General features: G+C 43.8%; 1 protein-coding gene across 1 annotated transcript in view; it reads right to left on the reverse strand.

Moving 5' to 3' along the window:
* The window catches only part of MYRIP (myosin VIIA and Rab interacting protein), a 414556-nt gene that overhangs the window by 309188 nt on the left and 82926 nt on the right, over positions 1-22442 (reverse strand). The window contains exon 2 of the mRNA XM_014942311.1: positions 11548-11775. The gene's annotated coding sequence lies outside the window, so the exon portion shown is untranslated. The remainder of the gene's footprint in view (positions 1-11547; positions 11776-22442) is intronic.

Genomic DNA, 22442 nt, shown 5'->3' on the forward strand with positions numbered 1-22442 from the left:
ATGGGAAACTGTTGACCACTGCTACAGAAACACGCCTGAACTTCTTGTGTCTGAGAAGGGCGCATGGCACGCTGACTCCAGCTGCACAGCATCCCTGCCACTGGAGCTGCCAGGGACTGTGAGAATCCTCTGCTCTCTGCATCTGTGCTTCCAAAGCATAAAGAAAAAAAACCACTCTGAAAGAAGAAGCATATGGGGACATATGCCTGATGTATGGCACTCTCACAGCCAGAGAAGCAGCAATTTTTGCTTGGGCTTCAGATCTGCAGCCTTCTATGGCAATGGGGCAGGGGCTGGAGTGAGGAGCTGGTGAAATAGAAGCTGTTTGGTGTATTCATGCTGACAGTGCCACCCAGGCTCTTCATTCTCCAGTTCCTCTCACTCCTGAGACCTGCATGCTCCCTTTACTGGCCCCTTCCACTGGCAAAAAGTTTGAGGTCTGGGAGCCTCTGCAGCATCCCACTCCTGGTGCTACAGCTGTTGGGAGGAAACGTAAGTGATGAATAAAGAGGGACCTTGCTAAAAAAGAAGAAGCTGACACCAAAATAGCCTCACCTGATGTAAGGTAACCTCAAATTATGATCCTCTCCCAGCTACTATGAGCTCAAACATGAGGGGAAGATGCCTGGTTGTAAGTGTGTTGCCTTTGCAAAGCTGTGCTAATGTTCACACACAGAAAGAGGTTCCTGAGGGTAAAGGCAAGGAAATCTCACCTTGTCTTCCAGCAGGGAAAGCATCTTTAAAGCCAGAAGAAGACATGCAGTAGAGCACTGCTGCTGCAGATGAGAACAATTTTAGGTGTCTGCAGATGATCAATAAATTCCCTGGTTTTAAGCAGAGGAGAAAAAGAAAGGAGGGAGGAAGTCGCTCTAGGTGGATTCCCTGGAATACAGGGAAAATTGGGTCTTTCTCACTGCAGAGCAGATCACAGCTGGCTAAACAAGCACACATGGCCCTGGTTGGAGGGCTGGGAGCAACACTGAATGTATGGGTTTTGTCACTGGGTAGGCAATTGCATTTCTGAACATGCATCTGTCTTGGCCAAGAGGATTACTTTTGGCAATCAACGAATAGACTCCAAACCAAAGAAAAAGCAGTAGATGGAGCGCAGTGATGTGATAAACAGGTTTTTGCAAGAATGTGGGAGGCTGCGTCACTCAGAAGGAGCAAAGTCACCACAGAGCTATGCAATATAACTGCAATGTCAGTAAATTACACGTGCTATAATGTAGCATGCAGACCATCCACCTCCTACCTTAGACAAGGTATCGCTGAGTCTCCAGCACATGCATTGCTGTGGGTGGTTTCCCTTACAGCTTGGCTTAGGATGGTTTTTCCCCCCAGAGAATCACAGACCCAGCATACATGGGAAACAGCCCTCAGGGGTCTCCAGCCCAGAACTGTTCCAGTGTTTGACCACCCCGGGTCAAAAGATTTTCATGCTAGGGAAAAGGTTTTTTCCTTACAGCTAATCAAAGTCTCATCTTTTTCCACTTCGCATCTGCTGAGGAATATTAGGTCAAAATGTTCAACTTCTCTAAAATGCCAGGAGTTCACTCTCTGAATAGGCTATGCCATGTCCATTTTTAATTTTGATTTCTAGTCTCATCACTTGAGAGGACAGAATGGGAAGTAGAATAATTTAGATACAGAGTAGGAAGGAGTAGGAGAAAAAAAAAAAAAGAAAAAAAAAAAGAAAAAAGAAAATACAGGCTACCTAACAAAAGAGGATTAATTCAAACTCCAGAGGACAATAGTTTCTCTTGGGAACCCCAATAATGAAATCCACAAATGTAGAACAGGCTAAGAAAAACTGCACGTGGGACCGGAGACAAAGGTCTGGAGGTTACAACAGAAGTGAAATTAATGAAATGGTGATCTCTTATTCAAAGCAGACAATCAGGAATGTCCTAAAGAATCTGTAAAAATGACACTGAGGGAAGTTATTCAGAAACACTTATTATCCTGAAAAGCCTGGTCCTCCTCACAGTCCCCTGAAGCAGGACAATGAGACATCCAGAAGTCTTTTATACATATAAATAAAATCACCTCTCTGTATTATTTCATAACTATATTCACATCACTGGGAAATCATAATGTGTTAGACAAAAACAAGTCTAAAACTTTTAAATATATCAGTTCAAAAAATTGACTTTTACCATAAATATTAAATGAAAACCTGCAGTTGAGTGAACATCCTTTGCCATTTCTCATCACGATCACTTTTCCATAACTGGAGTAAATATTTCATAGTAATAAAGCTAAATTCTTTTTCTTAAAAATTGGGTTTGCTCAGATTTAGAGAGGAAAATCTATTTCCAAAGTCAGAACAAGCATGCTTCTCTTCAATCCACAAATTCAACTCGGGAATAATAAAATAACCAAAATAAAAGGAGAAGTGCTTTCATGGAAAGCCCTCGCAGGGCCCCAGCTGCTGCAGTTGTTCTGCCTCCATTGCAGGAACTTCACCCATCCAGACCCTACAACCCAACACCTACAGCTTGTTTATCAACATGCCCAATAGCACAGGAGCTCTCAACTGCTTCAAGGTGAGCAAAGGGCACAGTTAACTAAGAACCCAAGGTTTCCACACAAAATCATTACCTTTACCAGACTTTGACAGGAGCACTGCAACGAATATCTCAGCTTTTGTTAGAAGAGAGAGATTTACTAACTACAGAGAGAAGACAGCCCTCAGATTATTTTTTTTTTCAGAAGAATATGCTGATACACATTGCTAGAAAGAAAAGGGTGTCGCCAACCAGTGACCAACAGCCCTCTGACACGATCCTCTGGGTTTGCTTTCCAGTTGGGTACCGAATGAATCTAGACTTCAGCTTGTGACCGCCAAGGTAGGGATCATCCCCATTTGTGTACCAACGTTGCTTTCTTCAGTTGCTCATCCCTAAAATCAGCTCTGAATACCAAACAGGTCTGTCTCATGGGGTACCGATGAGACCAGAGCTCAGGCTCTGATGGCTGTCCCCCATGTGAGTCAATAGCATAACCTGCAGCCAGATTCCCACTCACGTGCAGAAATTTATTACCTGCAAACATGCAACAAAAGATCAGAAGCAACACTAGAAGCAGAAACCTGAGAGAAGGACCCAGGAAAATGGCAGTTTTTACCCTAGGAAAAGAGCATCTGACAAAGGATACAGGATAACTACCATAAATATCTCACGAGATGTCAGGAAGAAGCTGGGAGTGAATGATATCAAATATTCAAAGAGGAAAGAAGATAATACTGGCCTTACAAGAAGAAAATTGGGGGAAAGGAGGCCCCAAGTGCAAATCAACAAAGGTTCAGAAATCAGTCAATCAACAGTGAACCAACACAGAAGATAAAATACCTGTTTGGATCCCATGCACCCCTCACCCCAAATGCTTCTTATCAGGCTGACCCTTAATGAAGTTATCTATATGTAGGTAAGAAACTCTGAAAGGTGGAGTATGGTGGTTGTCCTGTAAGGAGGCAATGCTCCCAATCTCATTGCTCGGCTAGATCAACACGTTCAGACACAGCTGGTTCATTTATGGTAATGCTGTCCTAAAGGTTTTGATTCAGTGGAAAGATCCTGTAAATCAGGATCTGGCTGCAAGCAACCTTAAGAAAGACCTGCAGGTCTGCAGGGGTGCCTGCAGGTAATTATTTCTGTTTCTGATTAAAGAATGGTTTCTGCATACAGAAACTTCATACAGTTTGGGACTACTTGGTTAAAGTCGACACCAAAAATAGAATAGAATCCTGACATTTCTGTAATCTCTGTGTGTGTAAATAACAGTTTAGCCTTCTGCAGTATCCGGAGGGGCTGAAGCCACCGTTGAACAGTCTATGCGTGCAGGGGAACTGCAGTGCTGGAAATGTTTTGCCATTGCTTGGGGACTCCTTCTGTCGGTAACTCCAAGGTGTGTGATTGGAAAAGCCAGACTACAGATATTACCACACTTGTATTGTATCTGCAGTCACTCATCTTCTTCCAGGCATATTAAACCAGCAGTCAGCTGGTTACCCAAATCCACTTTCTATTTTCTTAATACAAGCACCCATGGGAAGACTGAGATTAGATTACCCATGGTAGCATCACTTGACAATGTTGTTATAAAGGCAGCCAGTTCTCTATGGGCACCATTCTTTTCATCCTTACAATGTAATATTCCACAAATCTCCCCCGTGTAAATGATTTGTATAAGGAAATGGGCAAGAAGCAGGTACGGTTCTTAAAATCTAATGACCCAATCATTGCATTTAGCAGTAGTCAACAAGAAAGCTGTGGCTGTCAGGGTATTATTCCCTGTTCAAGGACCATGTCAGCCACTCCTCAAAAATATGGACAAGTCAGGAAAGCCAGGATTATGCACAATGCAAGAAAACTACTCGGCAGAGCCCTCCCTGATCTGGAAAGATCTGAGTCTCTGAGAGCCCATCAAGATGGTTTTTTTTTAAACCTTGCAGCTACCAAATGACCCCATTTCAAATCACCCACCAGTGACCCATACCCTCATGCCACCCCTGATTTTAATTTTTTTTTCCCTTTAAGATGTACATCCCTATGCAAGTTGTGGTAGCACAGCCATTTCAGATAAAGCTGTAATTAGGTATGCTACTCAAAAGCCTTTCAATATGTCACCTTCGGCGTAGGCAGATGATGAACATTGATGAATTTTAGTGTAACCCTGCTCATTATTCAGCCACAGCTGTATGTACCTCCCAAAAATAAAACACATAATGTCCGCTTGTCATCTGCTGCAGCACAAACTACTTTTAAAAGGCGACAACCCTTTTTTTTTTAATAGGAAGAAAGCACAACTTTTCATTTATCATCAGTAAGAGTAATAATAACAACTACTGACCTGTGACCACAAACGCGCCATTTCACAAACTCAGAGAAAGGCAATTAAAATCTGAGGCAGTCAAATATCGCAGGCAAGCTAGAAAGACATGTAAATTGAGGTAAGTAAGAGAGTCTTCTGAAAGAGCACCAGTTTTGCACCAGGAGAAAAGGAGTAAATATACAGTTCTGCCCATTATACTGAATTGTATGAACTGGTTTCTTAGCCCGTCTTGTCACACTACTTCAACTTAAAATATTATCCTTCCCAAAGCTATAAAATCCCAGGTTTTAAAAAGCAGGCCTTGAAATACCAGCAGGAATATATCTGAGGAGGAGAAATTACACATAAAGCCACAACTGCCCTGCTTTTTGAGGGTTTTTGATGACAGCTTACGGCACTGTGCAGATCTCTGCTCTGGTGTGCGTATCTGGACCACTATGGACTCTGCTTGCAGGTTTTCACATCCCCCATTTCAAGAGCAGAGCTGCCTCAAGGCAGGTACCTGAGCAGTGTTTGGTACAACGCTGGAGCACAACATTGTGGGGGTTTCTTCCATGGAGAAAACATCTCATCTTTGCTCCTTAATTTCAGTCCCTTGAAGTTGATTTTCCCAGCCGGTGGCACTGCCTGACTCCAAGCACCTGCAGGTGAGGCTCCCAGCCCCTGAAACCGGCCAGCCAGTCTCTCTCCTCCCCAAATACTTCAGCCAAAGCCTAATGGAAAGAGGAGACTGCTATGTTGCCAGACTTCATAACCGACCTGGTATCCTGACAGCTTTGCTGTGCCTGAGAGCAGTCGGCACGCCGTGCTGGCACAGCTGGTGATGCTCTTGGCCACAGCAGTTCCTTTGATCACCGTCAGCCATGGCCACTTAAAACCATTACTCCTGGTCTTTCTGCTATGCTGTGTGGCCCTGCATGGCCTCCTCCAGCACCCCTATCCAAGCAGAGGGCCTGAGGGGCCTTCAGGTGGGCAGGGACACCATGCATGGCCAAAAGGGGCATGTGGGGGGGGGGCATGGGCTGATCCCATGGGTTGCAGGTCCCATAGCAGGCCTCCTCCTGGTAGATATAAAAGTGGCAGCCAAGTACCTGCTACGGGCTACCCTCCTCTGGGGGTCTGCCCCATGCCCTCAGCTTCAGACCACGGGGTCAACATCCAAATCTGAGAGTCAGAAGCTCCCTGGCTCTACTGCAGCCTCATCCTCTCCGACAACCCCCTCTCATTGCTTTTTCCTCTTAAAATCTTGGCAGGCCTCCTGCATGCTAATAAGACAGTGTTGGGCACTTGCCCAGCCAGTCACTGTCTTGGTATTAATGCAGATTTTAGATACCCCGTGCAGCATCTCTGGCTGTTTGCTGGATGGCCAGCTCGCCAGACACACAAACTCTGGGGTTTGGGGATAAAAAGCAGCCAACACAGACCTGCCGCAAGAAAGCACTGTCTCTGAAAGGCAGTCCTGCTTGACTTCATCCTTTTGTTACATCTAGCTCTAGAGAGAAAGCAGGCAGACATTTTAGATTCTTATCTCTGCCATAAAAAAAAAAGTAGTAATAATAATAATAGCTAAATTAGTGTTTTCAGACAGAAGAAAGCAAATAGCAACATTTCTTAAACTGCGTTAGACAAGAATGAAGCAAGTGGATTTTATGATCTTCAAATCACAGAATCTTCATGGTTGGAAAGGACCTCTGAGATTGCCGAGTCCAACAGTACACACACAAAAAAACCTCCTACAATCTCGACCACTAGAGCATGCCCTGAAGTGCCAAACCTACACATTTAAGTGATAACATGGTTTCATGCCTCTTCTAGCAAAGTTGAAACTAGAAACACGTATAAATAGATAAAAGTATTCCCAGTTTTCTAATAACAGGCAAACGTGTTTATATAAATAAGTTCAAGAGTGACAATCTAAGTGGATTTCAGAAAGTTCCCTGTCTTCCTTTGAACTATTATAAAATAACTACAACTTTGTCCCTTTGGAGCTCTAATGAAAATCCCATCAAAATGTATTTACAGAACACTGAGACACAGGACAAGCTAGGAGTGTTAAATGAATTGATTTGCCTTTAACAATTATTGAGATTAGATTCATCAGTCACATTTGCACATGAAAGTCCACCCTGTTTCAGATCACTCAACCAGCAGTAAGATGCTCCTTTCCTTTGGTAGTTTTTCCTTTGGTGATCTCCCCAGAGTGCCCCTGGATGAGTTGAAGGCACCATCACGCATCTCTGCAGCCTGGCAGTGGGGTGCTCACCTTGCAGCGAACATCCCATCGCTTGCCCAGCAGCTCTGGCAGTTGCTGCTGGGACAGCTGGAGAGGACATTTCTCCCAACTCACCCCAGCTCCTATCCTGGAGAAGGCAGCTCCAGAGCACGATTGATAGCGTGTGTAAAACCAGCCCTGGTATGTGGAGTCCCAAGCCAGGGGACAGGCAGGGTCAAGCCCACAAAGTGCATCTGACTCCTCTTTCCTCCTCAGCTAACACAATTTTGGGATGTGGAGCTTCTCCCCTCTCCTGCTTTTCACCTGGAATGCAAAATGCCTGTTTCGCTAGCTACAGCTGAACTGCAAGACTAAAAAACAAGATTTGACCAAAAAATTGCAATAAAATTCTGCAAATAACATATTTGCCTCAAAAAAAAAAAAAAGATGAATCAAGAATTGGAAACTATGCACTTGTTTCCGTTCAAATTTAGCAAAGGGTTTGAAATAAGAATTGCTAGGGAAATTACAGCCAAAAAATGGAGGAGTCACTACCAACTTGTTGTGTATCTCTAAAACTGAAGGAGTAAAGCAGATGAGAAGAACAGGCTCAGTTCCTTGTCACCCATGAAGGGGTAGGACAGGGCAGACCTCCTTGTGTGCCAGGGATTTGCCCTAAGCACCACAGAATTATAGAATTGTCCAGGCTGGAAGAGACCTTACAGATCATCTAGTCCAACCATCAACCTCACTCTGATCAAAACCATCACTAAGCCATGTCTCTAAGCACTAGGTCAACCCGGCTTTTAAATACCTCCAGGGATGGGGCCTCAACCACTGCCCTGGGCAGCCCAGTCCAATGTGCAATAACCCTTTCCGTGGAAACATTTCTCTTAATATCCAATCTGAACCTCCCCTGGCGCAACTTGAGACCATGGTGTACCTCATCCCCAGGTGAGCTGGTCTTCTCTCCTCCTGCTAGCCCTGTTTGTAGTCCAAGCATCAACCTCACTCTGATCAAAACCATCACTAAATCATGTCTCTAAGCACTAGGTCAACCCGGCTTTTCAATACCTCCAGGGATGGGGCCTCAACCACTGCCCTGGGCAGCCCAGTCCAATGTGCAGTAACGCTTTCAGTGTAAACATTTCTCTTAATATCCAATCTGAACCTCCCCTGGCGCAACTTGAGACCATGGTGTACCTCATCCCCAGGTGAGCTGGTCTCCTCTCCTCCTGCTAGCCCTGTTTGAAGTTGTATGATGACAGGAAAAGAGATGACTATCACTGAAGAATACCCGAGATTCAAATCTGTGCTCAAATTTCGTGAGGACAGGAAAAGAGACTATCACTGAAGAATACCCGAGATTCAAATCTGTGCTCAAATTTCGTCTCCCAGTCCTGTTTTGCCTAATGATTAAATGGAATTGGAAAACGTTGTTTAAGCCTCAAAGGAAGTGCTTCATTCAACTCAAAATTCTAAAATCCTTCCTAATATTACTACTTATTAAGCTCTAATAAAACTGAAGACAGACCAACTTAAAATGGATTTGAGCTGCAAGCTCAAGAGGGTGCATTCAGTACAGGGAGCACACCTGAAGATGGACACAGTTTTGTAGTCACCAGCCTTCTCCAGATCCAAGTTCAGCCCTTTGCTGCTTCCTTGGCTTCCCCAGAGATTTTGAACAGCTCATTTACACTCTGCACAGACTCTCCTTCCATAGATGGGAACTATTCTTCCTCCACACCTCCGCTGCTCTCATCTCTCCAGGTTGCTCTTTGTGTTTTTTAAAAAGACCTCTTGTGGCATCACAAGGATGTTTTTAAGATACACAATACTGCACATGATGGCTTTTTGGCATTATATGGAGACTTGGAGAATTAAAAGAAAAAAAAAAAAAAAGATGTTTTAAATGTATCTTTCAAAAAGAGAAGCTCTTGCCCCCAGTAACTGCATCAGGTTTGCCAGAGATGCCAGAAAAGATGCTCCCCGGAGTGCTGTGAGTACAGCAGCAAGCACCTGCTCACTGGGAGATTCAGTGCCTGTTCCTGGGATTCACTCAGTTTTCCTCTGACACTCGCATTTCACTTTTATAGGCGTCTTTGGGCCACAGGACAGGAGCTGCAGGGAAGCTCCTTTCCCTCTGCCACCAGCCTGATCACGTTTTAATATTGGCTGCACAGTTCTTCCATGGCTGGAAATGTTATTCCTTCTCTTGTTTGTAATAAGGTTAAACCAGAAACCAGTGGTTTGACGAAGTGCAGAAATGCTTAGAAGATAATATGATTTTACCAGCACTGAATGTGAACACTGAAATACACGTGCCGAGGAACCGGAATCTCTGAACAGGAATGCTGAAGCGACCATTCGCTTCCAATATGACACCTTTTTGTCTGCCAAGGAAGACTAGCAGTGAACTGATGCTTTACGCAGGAAACACATCAACTGTAAGCATATCATAATACTCATTGGACACCGTTGTTTTTTTTTGGTAACTTGTTCTTTTAAACACCACTCTTCAGATAACTTCTGGATGAGAATCTAGTTATCTGTTCTCAATCCATCGAGAGGGATTTTTAGTTTTATTTAGGAATGGAATTACAATGAGCAGCATTAAACCAAAACATATGAGCCGTGGTAGGAAACAGGATTTAATACAGAATTTTTAAAAACAGTATACCTACCTTAATGCAAAAAGCATTAAGCGATGCAGAAGCATAAGCGAGGCAGACTTCTTTCTTTTTCTCTTTTTTTTTTTTTTATTTGAGCCTATCTTCTAAACATCTGCACGCTGATGTGAGATGAATATCTAAACCACTAATAACTGCAGCTAGATATTACATAAAAAGATTCATACCTATCGTTACCTACTGCTTTTTGCCCCAAAAGGATTGCACAGAATTTACAATCTGTGGCTGTGTCCTGGTTTGAGACACAGTACACAAAAATGCAGTGTTCCATCCATCACTGATGCAGAACTGGTTCAAGCGTGACACATGATAGCAGTTTAACTGCAATGGTGCACCAGAATTTAAAACAGAAAGTTATTAAATCCTATTATTTTATATTTGGGTAGGTAGAATGTCATTGAAGGGAAAGTTTTCCATGTCCTCCTGTTCTCAAAAGGCAAATAAACTACTGAGGAAGAGTAGCGCAAGTGGTCAAGAGTTAAATTAAAACTTTAACCTGAGAATTTAAACTTTTAAAGTCAAGTTGAAAGATGTAACCCATAATAGCTGAGACATTTGACAGGCCTGCGTTGAGCTTGTTTCTCAGCTCTTCTGACCATTCCCCATTCTCCTTACAGAAGGTGCTACCCGAGCCTGGCACAGGGGGAAGAGATCAAGATTGGTTCCAAAACACTTAGGAAAGCAACAAATTTTTCCCAAGCCAGAAGCACTTAGAAACTGATTGAGAGGCTGTCACACAGCACACCTATGTGCTATGAATTGAACACATACTCTTCAGCAAAAGTGAGGCCAACAATCCACCAAAGGGAAATAAAACTTAAGCAGTTTTAAATGTATTTTCTGGACATGAGAATATCCTTCCCTATCTCGTTACCTGCGTTACACTGCTTTTTATATTGCAGCCTTGGAGATCATCAACAACGTGGCACGGCAGAGAGCACACTGAGCCTTCAAACAAGTAGTAGGGCCCAAAAGCTCCAGTGGTTTCTATCCATGCTAGCTCATTTACGTGCACTTGGCTTCTAAATCAACTTTCACATGACTTAAACTTGATTAGAAGATGCTATGGCTGAAGAGCTGAGTTTAGCTGCTTTTTTCAACCTAGGCAGGATTGCGTGGGGTGCCAATCACGTGGGTTTGTCTGATCTTGACCTCAGCCCACCCGACTCAAGTTTGAAATATTTTTCCATGTGACATAAAGGCATTTTAAGGCATTTTAGGGATTTTTAGCACAGGTTAATCTACCTGAACATATATAGGTTGTATACACAGAGTAACAATTGCAAGCACTCACCTGGACCAGTCCCATACTGGAATCACATAACATTTCACCTACAGGAAACACTGGTTACCTGAATGCTGACCAGAGCCAGCCCTGGTCTTAACTCCAGCACACTTTCACTTGAAGAACAGATGTTTGAAGGACAACACCTAAAAACATAATCTCAGACTGCTTTCACTGTGCCTTAGGCATAGCCCATTTTTCTTTTCTCCCAGGGTGTCTCTTGAGTATAATCTGACAGATGTTCCTGCATCTAGTTTGAGCTGAGCCACGGTAAATGACACCACAACCAAAGATAACCTGTTAAAGCAAAGCTGTGGCCACGTACCCTGCACTGGCTGAAGATGATGTGAGAGAAGAGGATACTACCTACATCCCAATTGTTTCAGCTGCCTATCAGCTGTCTTCCCTTCTCCCTCACCAGAATAAACACTGGCATAATTGCTACCTTTAACTCTTTTATCAAGCTTACCCACATTAGTCCATTCTAAAAATCACTGTTTGTCACTCAAGCTGCTGTAACCCACCTGTGATTGTTTCCAGTTCATGGTAATACAAAGGCTTCTGCTTTCCCCTGGGACTAAGATGGTCCATGAGGCTGTAACTCCGCAGATAAGGCCATCTGGTCATTTGGGAGCTTCTAGAAGTGTCATTGCACCAAGTGTGGACAGACTTCAGTCCAATCAAAACTCCTGTTGGTTTAGTTCAGCCAACAATATGGGGCGTGCAGTAGGTCCGGTGTCTGAGACTTGTCTCTGTGAAACACAAATGGTCTAATTCAAGTGGCAATTGATACAATTTGAAATTTCATAGAATCATAGAATCGTCTAGGTTGGAAGAGACCCTTGGGATCATCGAGTCCAACCATCTACCCTACTCTACAAAGTCCTCCCCTACACCATGTCCCTTAGCACTGCATCTAAATGGCCCTTAAACACAGGCAGGGGTGGTGACTCAACCACCTCCCTGGGCAGCCTGTTCCAATGCCCGACCACTCTCTCTGTGAAAAATTTGATGAGATGACCCTGTGCATACACATACCTTCTTAAATCTATTTGAATCTAGAGTTTTATTCTGCCTGACAGTTTGCCACTGTATGTTTTGGGGACACATGGAAGCAATCGCGCTTTTTAGAATAATTGCACAGATAGCAGCCAGAGAGACCCCAAATCTCTCAGAGGGCTGGGGACAGATTCATAAGAGGTAGAGGTTGCAGGCATGATTGACACACCAGTCAATCACCTTCCTGATCAAAGGAGGAAAAATATCAGCTCTCATTGAAGTTTGCTTCCTTTATCATTACAGGCACTTACAGATTTAGGATCATGAATGTATCTGCAATACAGAAGATCTGCCTCTAACAATTACCTTACACTATGCTGCAGTGCCACATGCAATTAGGGCTGCTCCTTCAACACATCAGACAGGTGTACTTCTTGCCCAGAATAATTTTTCATCTGACAGCACTGTGAAGGAAATCAGAAAAGACAAATGGAGAAAGCAGCTAAAGCAAACGGGGGCATTCACAGTGCCTGAGAAAGAGGAGAACCTGAAGAAAAACAGTATAAAGTGAAGGAGGAGAAAGAACCCTAATCCAAACCTCAGAAAACTCAGACTGGTTTCTCTCAAATGCCATCGAAAGCAGGCATAGGACATGTAACTGTACCACAGGTAGGCATTTAGAGATGCTCATATGGAACGCTCAGCATCTCCCCACTGGGAGAGGGAGATGGGGATGGAGAGGGACACAGAGAGCTGGCTGTGGTGGGGACAACTCCCTGCATGCAGCCATGGGGTTACGTTCAGCCTGATGCACCACGTCAGGCTCCCGGCGTTTCTGCCACCTCAGCATTCCTCTTCAGAAAAAAAACATTTCCCTGCTCTCCTTGCTGGGCTGTTCATGCATTTCTGAACCCACATCAGCAATATTTGGTGCTTGTGTGGCTTTTTTTCAGAGGCAGAGCTAGGAAAATAGCGCGATGCCCTGCCAGTCTCAGCAGTGTCCCTGTGGGAGATAGCGCTGTGCCACAGGGGACGTGCTTCCAAGCCAGATGGGGACTGTGGAGGGTTAGGGGAAGGAAAACTTTATTCCCAGAGATCAGAGAAATGAGATTGAATATGCTAACATGGAAAAATTGGTGTCACAACTGCACGTACACTGGACAGCTATCAGTATTTCCCAGGCTGCTGCTGATATCAACAAACTTTTGATCAGCTTTATAAAGCTTATATTTCCAAATGAAAGAATACAGATTAAAAGAAAAACCCTTCTGCATCTGGATTGTATGGGCTATTTTACAGCCAGATACCATGGCTGCTCTAACCACTCCTCCCCTTCTCCACTTTGATACAGCCAGAAGGTCGTGAATCTCTCCCCTCTCCCTCACGTAACTGGAAAAGGGATCCTGACTCTGTGTGCAAAGATATTTGATTTAAAAAAACAATTCAAATGATCTTTGACCTGGACAGGGTTTGTCATTTTCAGATAAGAAGCAAGAGAAATGTTCAGCTGCCTATGAGATGCCTCTATTCCTCTCCTCAAACATTTTAAATACCAGCAGTGCAATGCAATATGCATGCAAAGTAAAAATACTGATTTTAACTTGGTTAAATAACCATCTCTTTCTTTTGCATGAAGACAATGTGTAAACTTACACATTAATATACTGTGTATTTGAGAAATAGGCCAAGAGAGCAAGCCATCTGGCATCTAACAAATATTATGACAAATCTGACATTCTTTCCAGATTTTTATGAATTGCCTCCCACAACTCAGACAAACAGACTAAAGGTCACTGAAAAGGAAATTGTGTATTTATTTGCACCTTATGCTTTACGTTGGCCGGAGAATGAGATATTTTACTTTTGCATTTGGGGGAGGAGAGCGAAGAGGAAGCTGTGGGAGGATGGAGGGCCAGTTGCCTTAGAAATTGAAGGCAAATCATTCAGTCTACCCTGGAGAACTTGAGTAATCAGGGAACCAGCAGAAGCCATGAGTATGAAATGTGACTGATTGAGAGAATCATAGAATCATCTAGGTTGGAAGGGACCTTAAAGATCATCTAGTCCAACCATCAACCTCACTCTGACAAAAAATAAATAAGAAATAAGCAATAAAAAAATCACTAAACCATATTCTTGAGGACCATGTCAATCCAACTTTTGAACACCTCCAGGGATGGTGCGTCAACCACTTCCCTGGGCAGCCTATTCCAATGCTGGATAACCCTTTTTGTGAAGAAATGTTTCCTAATCTCCAATCTAAACCTCCCCTGGCACAACTTGAGGCCATTTCCCCTTGTCCTATCTCCTGTGACTTGGGAGACGAGACCGACCCCCACTTCTCTACACCCCCCCTTCAGGTAGTTACAGAGCACGATAAGGTCTCTCCTCAGCTTCCTCTTCTTCAGACTGAACCCCCCCAGCTCCCTCAGCCTCTCCTCACAAGACTTACTCTCCAGACCACTCACCAGCTCTGCTGCCCTTCTCTGGACCCGCTCCAGCCCCTCAAGGTCTTTTTTGTGGGAAGGGGCCCAAAACTAGACACAGCACTCAAGGTGAGGCCTCACCAGTGCCCAGTACAGGGGGACGATCACCACTCGGGTCCTACTCACCACACTGTTTCTGATACAGGCCAGTATACCATTGGCCTTCTTGGCCACTTGGGCACACTGCTGGCTCATCTTCAGCCCACAGGCCACCAACACCCCCAGGTCCTTTTCTGCCAGGCAGCTCCAGCCACTCTGCCCCCAGCCTGTAGCGCTGCAGGGGGCTGGTGTGACCCAAGGGCAGGACCTGGCACTTGGCTTTATTGAACCTCATCTTGTTGGTCTCAGCCCACCAATCCAGCCTGTCCAGATCCCTCTGCAAAGCCTCTCTACTCTCCAGCAGGTTGACACTCCCACCCAGCTTGGTGTCGTCTGCGAACTTACTGAGGGTGCACTCGATCCCCTCGTCCAGATCATTGATAAAGATGTTAAAGAGAACGGGTCCCAGTACCGAGCCCTGTGGGACACCACTCGTGACGGGCCGCCAACTGGATTTGACTCCATTCACCATCACTCTCTGGGCCCAGCCCTCCATTCAGTTTTTAACCCATGCAGAGTACACCCATCTAAGCTGTGAGCAGCCAGTTTCTCCAGGAGGATACTGTGGGAGACTGTATCAAAGGCCTTGCTAAAGTCCCGGTAAACAACATCCACAGCCTTTCCTTCATCCAGCAAGCGGGTCACTTTGTCATAGAAGGAGATCAGGTTTGTCAAGCAGGACCTGCCCCTCATGAACCCGTGCTTGCTGGGCCTGGTCACCTGGGCACCCTTCATGTTCTGCATAATGGCACTCAGGATGATCTGTTCCACGACCTTCCCAGGCACCGAGGTCAGACCGACATACCTGTAGTTCCCCAGATCATCCTTCCAACCCTTCTTGTGGATGGGCGTCACATTTGCTAGACACCAGTTGGCTGGGACCTCCCCAGTTTGCCAGGACTGCTGGTAAATGATGGAGAGTGGCTCCGCAAGCACTTCCACCAGCTCCCTCAGTGCCCTCAGGTGAATCCCATCTGGGCCCATAGACTTGTTTGTGTCTAGGTGCTGGAGCAGGTCCCTCACCTGCTTTTTTTTCAGGCCACTATTTATTTTTGTTAGTGTCTACTTAATTTCAATACTTTGTCTTTTTTTTTTTATTTTTTAAGAGTCTGTTTTTAAGAGTTTGTTTTTAAGGCCTCCCCACAGAGGCCTCAGTGCCATTCCCAAAAGAATAAACAGTGCTGCCAGCACAAAGGACTTTTAAAATGAGAGGCTGGTCTTTGTGTAGTTACAGCACAAGAGACCTTTTGTCATAATTTCAAGGAGATAAGGTAAAGGTAAAAAACATCTTTAGGCACCTTAAGGACTTTTTCTTCAGGAAGCCACCTTCTTTGCACAGCAGCTGTTGTTGAGCATCCATGCAGAGGCTGCTCATCAGCTGGACAGCAAGTCCAGCAATGATGCTGCATCTTTGATGAAGCCTCTAACTCCCAAAGTTTTCTCAGACACTCCTGGGTATAACAGTATTTATCAAAGAGTTAATCCAAAACCTCTCATATGTCACTGTATCTTCCATAGCTTATCAACTCTGTTGATGGAGATTTCAATGGTTAGAGAAAAAGATACTTAACACAGGTCAAAGGAAAGCCTTTAGGTTAACACTACATTAAAGTTCCTTCCATGTAAAAAACAAAAGCATCTTTAGAAGCTACAGGCTACACTTTGCTTTGGGGACAAAATAGTCACATAGGACTGAATCTGATCTACATGCCATCCAATGCAGGTTTTTGCTGTGCTCTGTCTCCCTCTGATGCTTCAGGATTCTGTCATTTTTATATTCTGGTTATGTTTTATAGTATATTATGGCAATGAGACATTTTAAATGCGAGTGTGACTTTGAGAAGTGGCGCCTTGGGCTAATCGTTCTTCCATGCAAACGAGCAAAATAGAGGAGGCTTGGCACAATGATGGGCTACTGTCAAAGCATGACGAGAGTGACATGATTAGATGTAGTAACAGGGGCAAACACCTTGTCCCTTACGGACAGAGTTTAAGCATGACCAAAGCACAGCCGATTTAAACACTCATATTTGAGCACAGGCCCAGGCAGTCTGCCCATTTCCAGAGAAAATAAAAGGGATAAAGAGCCAGTATAAGCTCCCAAACTGGGGCAGGCAGCCTCCAGATACCCTGGCAGTAGCTGCCCACCCCAGCCCCTCACTCGCAAGCGTGGGTGAGCAGAAAGGTTGGGTTTCCCTCCCTGTAACTTACAGAGGCAGAGTGGCTTTCAGCAAAACGACAAAGATGGGGTCATCCACCATCTAACAGATGGTGTATAGCCCTCATGCTACCCCCAGCTCTGTCACTAAGCCACTTCACGCTCTTTGGGAAGGCAGCGTTGCCACTTACACCCTTGTCCACTCAGGTTGCAGATTTACCAGGGAAAGGGCTGTCTTCTCCTCCATAAGGAGTGCTGCCTGACCTCAGCATGCCCCAGGCCCATGCTGAACTTGGCCTCTTTGCCCTAACAGCATCTAAGAAGGCTTCCTCCAGGCCGACTTTTTGCAAAGGATGCAAATCTTGGTTAAATGCACTGCAACACACAGTGTGTAGAGTGAAGCGGGCTTTGGTGCACCACAACACATTTATTCTTAGATTAATTATTTATATGCTGATACCATTTACTGAGTACTAAAGACGTCTGAGGCAGAAGAGTGGACTGGTCTGCTTGGGTCAATTTTGCTTGGATGCAGCCACAGCTCAGGGACTTATTTTTCTGGTTTTGGGAGGCTTTCACTAATATCTCCTTTCTTTGGCAAGGCCAGGAACACAAATATACCTCAGAGAACAGTGAGTATGTCAGGAATTTCTCTGCGGAGCAAGTGACTCACTGAGTTTTTAGCCCTCAATGCTGAATGAAATCTAATAAGAAAAGCTTAGAAGGGGAAAAAGTTCCAGTTGCAAAGAAAATTACTGAAATAGTCTGTTCAGATTGAACTATCCACATAGATGTCATTCATCAATAAGTAACACAGTTTATTCCTCTGACATTTGCCAGTGACTCTCAAGAACTTTGATAACAAGATCTGTACTGCTAGGCTCTAATTTTGTTTAAAGTTTTCTTGCTCAGTAGAAGTGTTTAGAACAAGATGAGCTTTCTAATTTGAGAAATCTCTGTTAAATACTACCCAATTCTCATTTATTTTTGTCCTCCCACAGAGTTGTATCAATAAATTTCTATAAGGATTTTATTTTCTGTACCCATCATGAAAAAGACTTTCTTACCACCGTATACACTCTGATGATGATAAGCCTTTATCTTTGGCAACAGAAAACATTACTAACATGCACATATAGAGTATGAGGGACAGAGCTTACAACCTGCTGAGGGTGACTGGCTGCCTCTGACTCTTTGCTTGTGCATGAACCTTCTTCAGAGCCACCAACAAAAGTGACCATGTGGGAGCTGACCTTACATTCCCATCCGTGAGAAGGGCATCAAAGAGAAATATAAAGGAGAAAAAATAAATGAGAGCACTCATTTTGGAGAGAAATATAATTTACTGTGCAATGAAGGAGTGAGGGGAAGGAGCGAGGCAAAGAAGGGTTTGGTATTGCTTGCTGAATTTCATCAGAGCCACAAGAAAGTCAAGCAATCAACCAATGAATCCACATTTACATTTGTGGTGGTGTGGTCTCTCTGTTTTTCCCCCTCTTCTCCCCCCGCCACCAGATCCTGCTCAGGCCATGGCCATCACAACTACTTCTCTCTTACGAGTGAAGTTAATCACTCTGCCTGCGACACCATCTCAGCTTTGAAATCTAAGATCTGAACAGCACAACTGAATTTTACTAAGAGTCAATCCAAAGTACCACAAATCACAGATTTTTTCAGACTAAGCACAGTTTGAACCAGACAGAAGTTAGGAAAGGGATGCAGGGCTGGTGAAGCCACACACTAGGTTGAGATGTAAAAGTCCCAAAGTGCTTATCAATGTTATATCCCTTTGGACATATTTGGATGTCCAAGTACAGATGCTTGGACCTGGAATGCCAAGCCAAGGTCTACTCTGTTACCCAGGTCCACAGTTGGAGGCTGATCTGGTCTCATTGATGTGCAAATTACTAGGGCAATTAAAATAATGAGTAGTGGAAAAGCAGATGCTATTTTAGTATCTTTGTAATCTAGCTAGTGTTGCTTTCTTCTCTATGAATTAAAAATTTCTATAAAACACACTCACACTTGATTTGTAAGGCTGGGCCTTAAGAGCTTTTTCATTACCTATCCATTGCAATATTAGAGCATGTCATTTTCTAGCAGATCAAAAGTACAGGTTTCACGGCTAAGAGAAGTGTTCAATGGGACCCTTTAGGAGACAGCCAAGTCAGTGACCTGATAAAACACAATTTCATTTCTTATTGCTACAAAACATGCAGTGTTGGCACCTTATAAAGATTTTCAAACTCACAAAAATTCAGCAAAGCTTTTGAAAAGCAGTCGTTGGAAAACAGCAGTGGAGGAAAGGAGGAGGGAACAGCCACAACCCCCGTTCTGCTGGTGAGCTCCCGAAACAGCCACGCAACAAAATACTTCTGCTCCAGGCCAAATGGAGACATTCCCAAGTTTACACAGGGCACATAGCACAGCTTGGCTGATGCTTCAGTAGAGATGATCATAAGACTAAGAGAACTGAAATGAGCCTTCAGTGAAGCCCGTGCTGGAAGAAGTACTTTGGAGCTACTTGAATTGGGAGGTGCTGGATTGCAATACAAGAAGAGCAAATCTGACATCTCATCTCGTCTCTGAGTGAAATTCCAGAAAAAGATGCTTCCACACAGTGTGTCATCAACATGAAGCTCTCCAGCTGTGTTCTTTGCACTGTATGGTGTCACTTGATAAGCACAGAAAGGACATTTTAAATATCTCGAGAGCAAACTGGATTTTATTGAGGAAAGAAAAGGAATAGATGGTTTGGAATTTCACTGTTTAAATGAGATTCCTCCTGGCAATATTTATTAGATAAAAGTACAGCCCTGTACTTTGGAAATGTCTTCATTTTTCTTTAAAGAACATTTTGATCCATTGCATCAGAGACAGTGGATGGCGAGACTATTATACTTCAGGGAGCCAAACCCAAGCCCATTGAATCCTGTTTCGTAATATATCACTCAGAGGGCTGCAGTTCCTGTGGCTTTTTACAACCAGTCCTTTTATTAACTATTTGCATTGCAGCGATGAGAGAGCACGAGAAGAAACTGGGGCACACTGACCCAGCCACACTATATTCTAAATTTAAAAGAGAAAATAATTCCTGCCCCCAAAACCTCAAGCTCTTCAAACCTACGCAGGGGGAAAATTGTGTTAAATAGAAGAAAATACAGTTCCTGCAGCAGCAGCATCATGCAAGTTCAATCAATAGGTCCATGCAAAGCCAGCGAGGAAGCAGCTCAGTAGCTGGCAGGGCTTTTACCCTGTGGCCCAGGGGCAGTTCTCCAGCACGGAGCCCTGCTCAGCTCCCCTCTCTCTGCTGCAACTCTGCATTGCCTCGGAGGATGCAGAAACCTGTGGTAAATCTGTGCCTGTAGGAAAGGATGCTCACTGTCCCCCCACCCTGTATTTTTGGCCAAGAGTGGAGTGCCATCCATTCAGCCCATCACAGGCATCCAGCAGTGCAGCGAATTTCTTCCGAGTCCTTTAATCCATCCCAAAGGATAAAACCACTCTTACAAGGAGCCAATTCAGCTGCGATGATGATTCCTGCATGGCACAGTTTAGTATTTAATAGACTTATCACCATCTGTTCTAGCTTTAAACAATAAAATCAGAGACAACGGAACCAGCAGCTGCAATCATTTAAAGAAAATAAAAGAAACAGAGATAGTGGAAGGAGGTGAGTGAATACATGCAGTACTTGCATAGAAAATAATTGCAGGGGAAACTTTTTCAAGGTACTCTGCAAGAGAGAGCTTATTGCTATGTTCTATATTCTGCACAGCATGCATCCATCATGTTTTCTCTTATGTTTTAGATGTAAACCAGTGGAGGAGAGCAGGGAACAGAGCTCTGTGCTGAGACAGTGAATCCCCATTGATGCTGATTTCTTCACAGCAAACAGGGATTCACAGCGAGACCTTTTCCTGATACTGGAGAGATGATGGTTAAATACAGTGAGGAAGACAAGACTTTTCTCTATGGGCTGCAAACGAGTCCAAGTTGGAGCTGGGGCTTATTTCCTGCTAAATCAAAGGTCTGAATTTTCCACAAAGCATGCCTTTGCCAGCAATGCAGCACCAAGGGGCAGTGATGTTTCTGGATCCAAGAGCAATACATTGAACAGGCGTGAGGTACAGTCTCAATAAAGTCATAGGCAGACTACGTTCCTTCTCTGCATCGTTTTCTAGACAACTTCTCTGCCAGCAAGCTAAAGCAATAATTTGGCTGTTTTCATCAACCCTCATGCAGAGTATCTCTAGTCAAACAGTTACAGCCCGGACTAGAAATGTTGTGTTTGAAAAGATAAAAATGTTTCACAGTATTTTTCCAAGGAAAATGTTGAAGCTGAAGAAAAATCAACCAAATAGATGATAGATCTTTTTGGGAGTGTATAAGAACATGACTGTAAAAACGTCTGCAAGGATATGCAACAGAAGAACTGAGATTTTGGATCTGATTTTAAGCTTACATCATCTTTATACGTCACTGCAATGACATCTGTCAAAATCAAGAAAAACATAGCTACTGTCAGGAGACTTAAACCCATGTTAGAAAAACACAGCTGGAATCAGCCTCAGTGTCTTAATGTCTCACACATTCAGTACTCCTGTTTTAAAAGAAAATAATCCTACTATGAACTGAAAGCTTTGCCAAGAGCTGAGGAATACCATGAGGGTAATACAAGCAGAAGGGATATCAAGACCCACTCGTGCCTTTAAGAGCAGCTGTGAACAGAATTTGGTGAAATCCCTGGTAAATAAAACCAATCAGCCAACTGAACTAAAAGCCAAAATAACTCACCCTTGTATGTGCTACACCAAGAAAGACACTGCAAGGAGATGGAGTTACTATACAGCTCTCAATACATTACAGAGGCCTTGAAATAAAATCTTACTCTCCATAGAAATCAGTGAACGATGCTGAAGGCCCTGCAGCCATTTCTGCTACGTTAAGAACAGCTGAGTGTCAACCTTGATTTTATTAATAACTCAGTCTACAACACTAGTAAAATTTCAGTTGAAGATTCTGTCCACTTGGCTCTCCCAAACATTTGCCTTCAGGATTTCCTCTTTCCTGAGTCCTCCTGCACTTTCTTTTGGCAGTCCTCCCTGCCTCCTTGCTTGTAACCAGGTTTAGCGAGCGGCTTGGGTCACCCCTCCCTACCCATAAGAGGTGACAATAAATCATACCCTAGGACCACATCACATATAAATTTGAAGATCAGAAAAACTGCGTCACTATTTGCCCTGTGCTGTCACGAAAATCCATCCAGCGCAAAGACAGATGCCCAAATCGGATTCTGACAAGACAGTCCAGACACACATTTTACTTCCATGTTAAATGTTTTTCTCAGAATAAGTTGCATTTTTTTTTCACTATGTCTCTTATCTTGAAGCTTTTTCAAAACTCTTTTTATTCAATGTACTTTGGAAAGCTGAAAGGGAAGCCTCCAGCTGGAGTCCGCTTCACTAAGATATACTGGGGGACCCTGTAATTGATAGGGTCATGGGGAAAGAGCTGAACAACAAAATGAATTAGAAGATGAGAAAGGTCATGTTAAAAATCATTCCCTTTAAGCTAATGCACTGGAAAGCTACTTTTAAGGATGATAAACTTGGGGAAAAATTAGTACAAAGTTAGAGTAGCAGCATCAAAGGTGGCAAAATCTAAGCAAGTCAGA

This window comes from Calidris pugnax, unplaced genomic scaffold, assembly GCF_001431845.1.
Source record: "Calidris pugnax isolate Ruff unplaced genomic scaffold, ASM143184v1 scaffold23, whole genome shotgun sequence".
Lineage (NCBI taxonomy): Eukaryota > Metazoa > Chordata > Aves > Charadriiformes > Scolopacidae > Calidris > Calidris pugnax.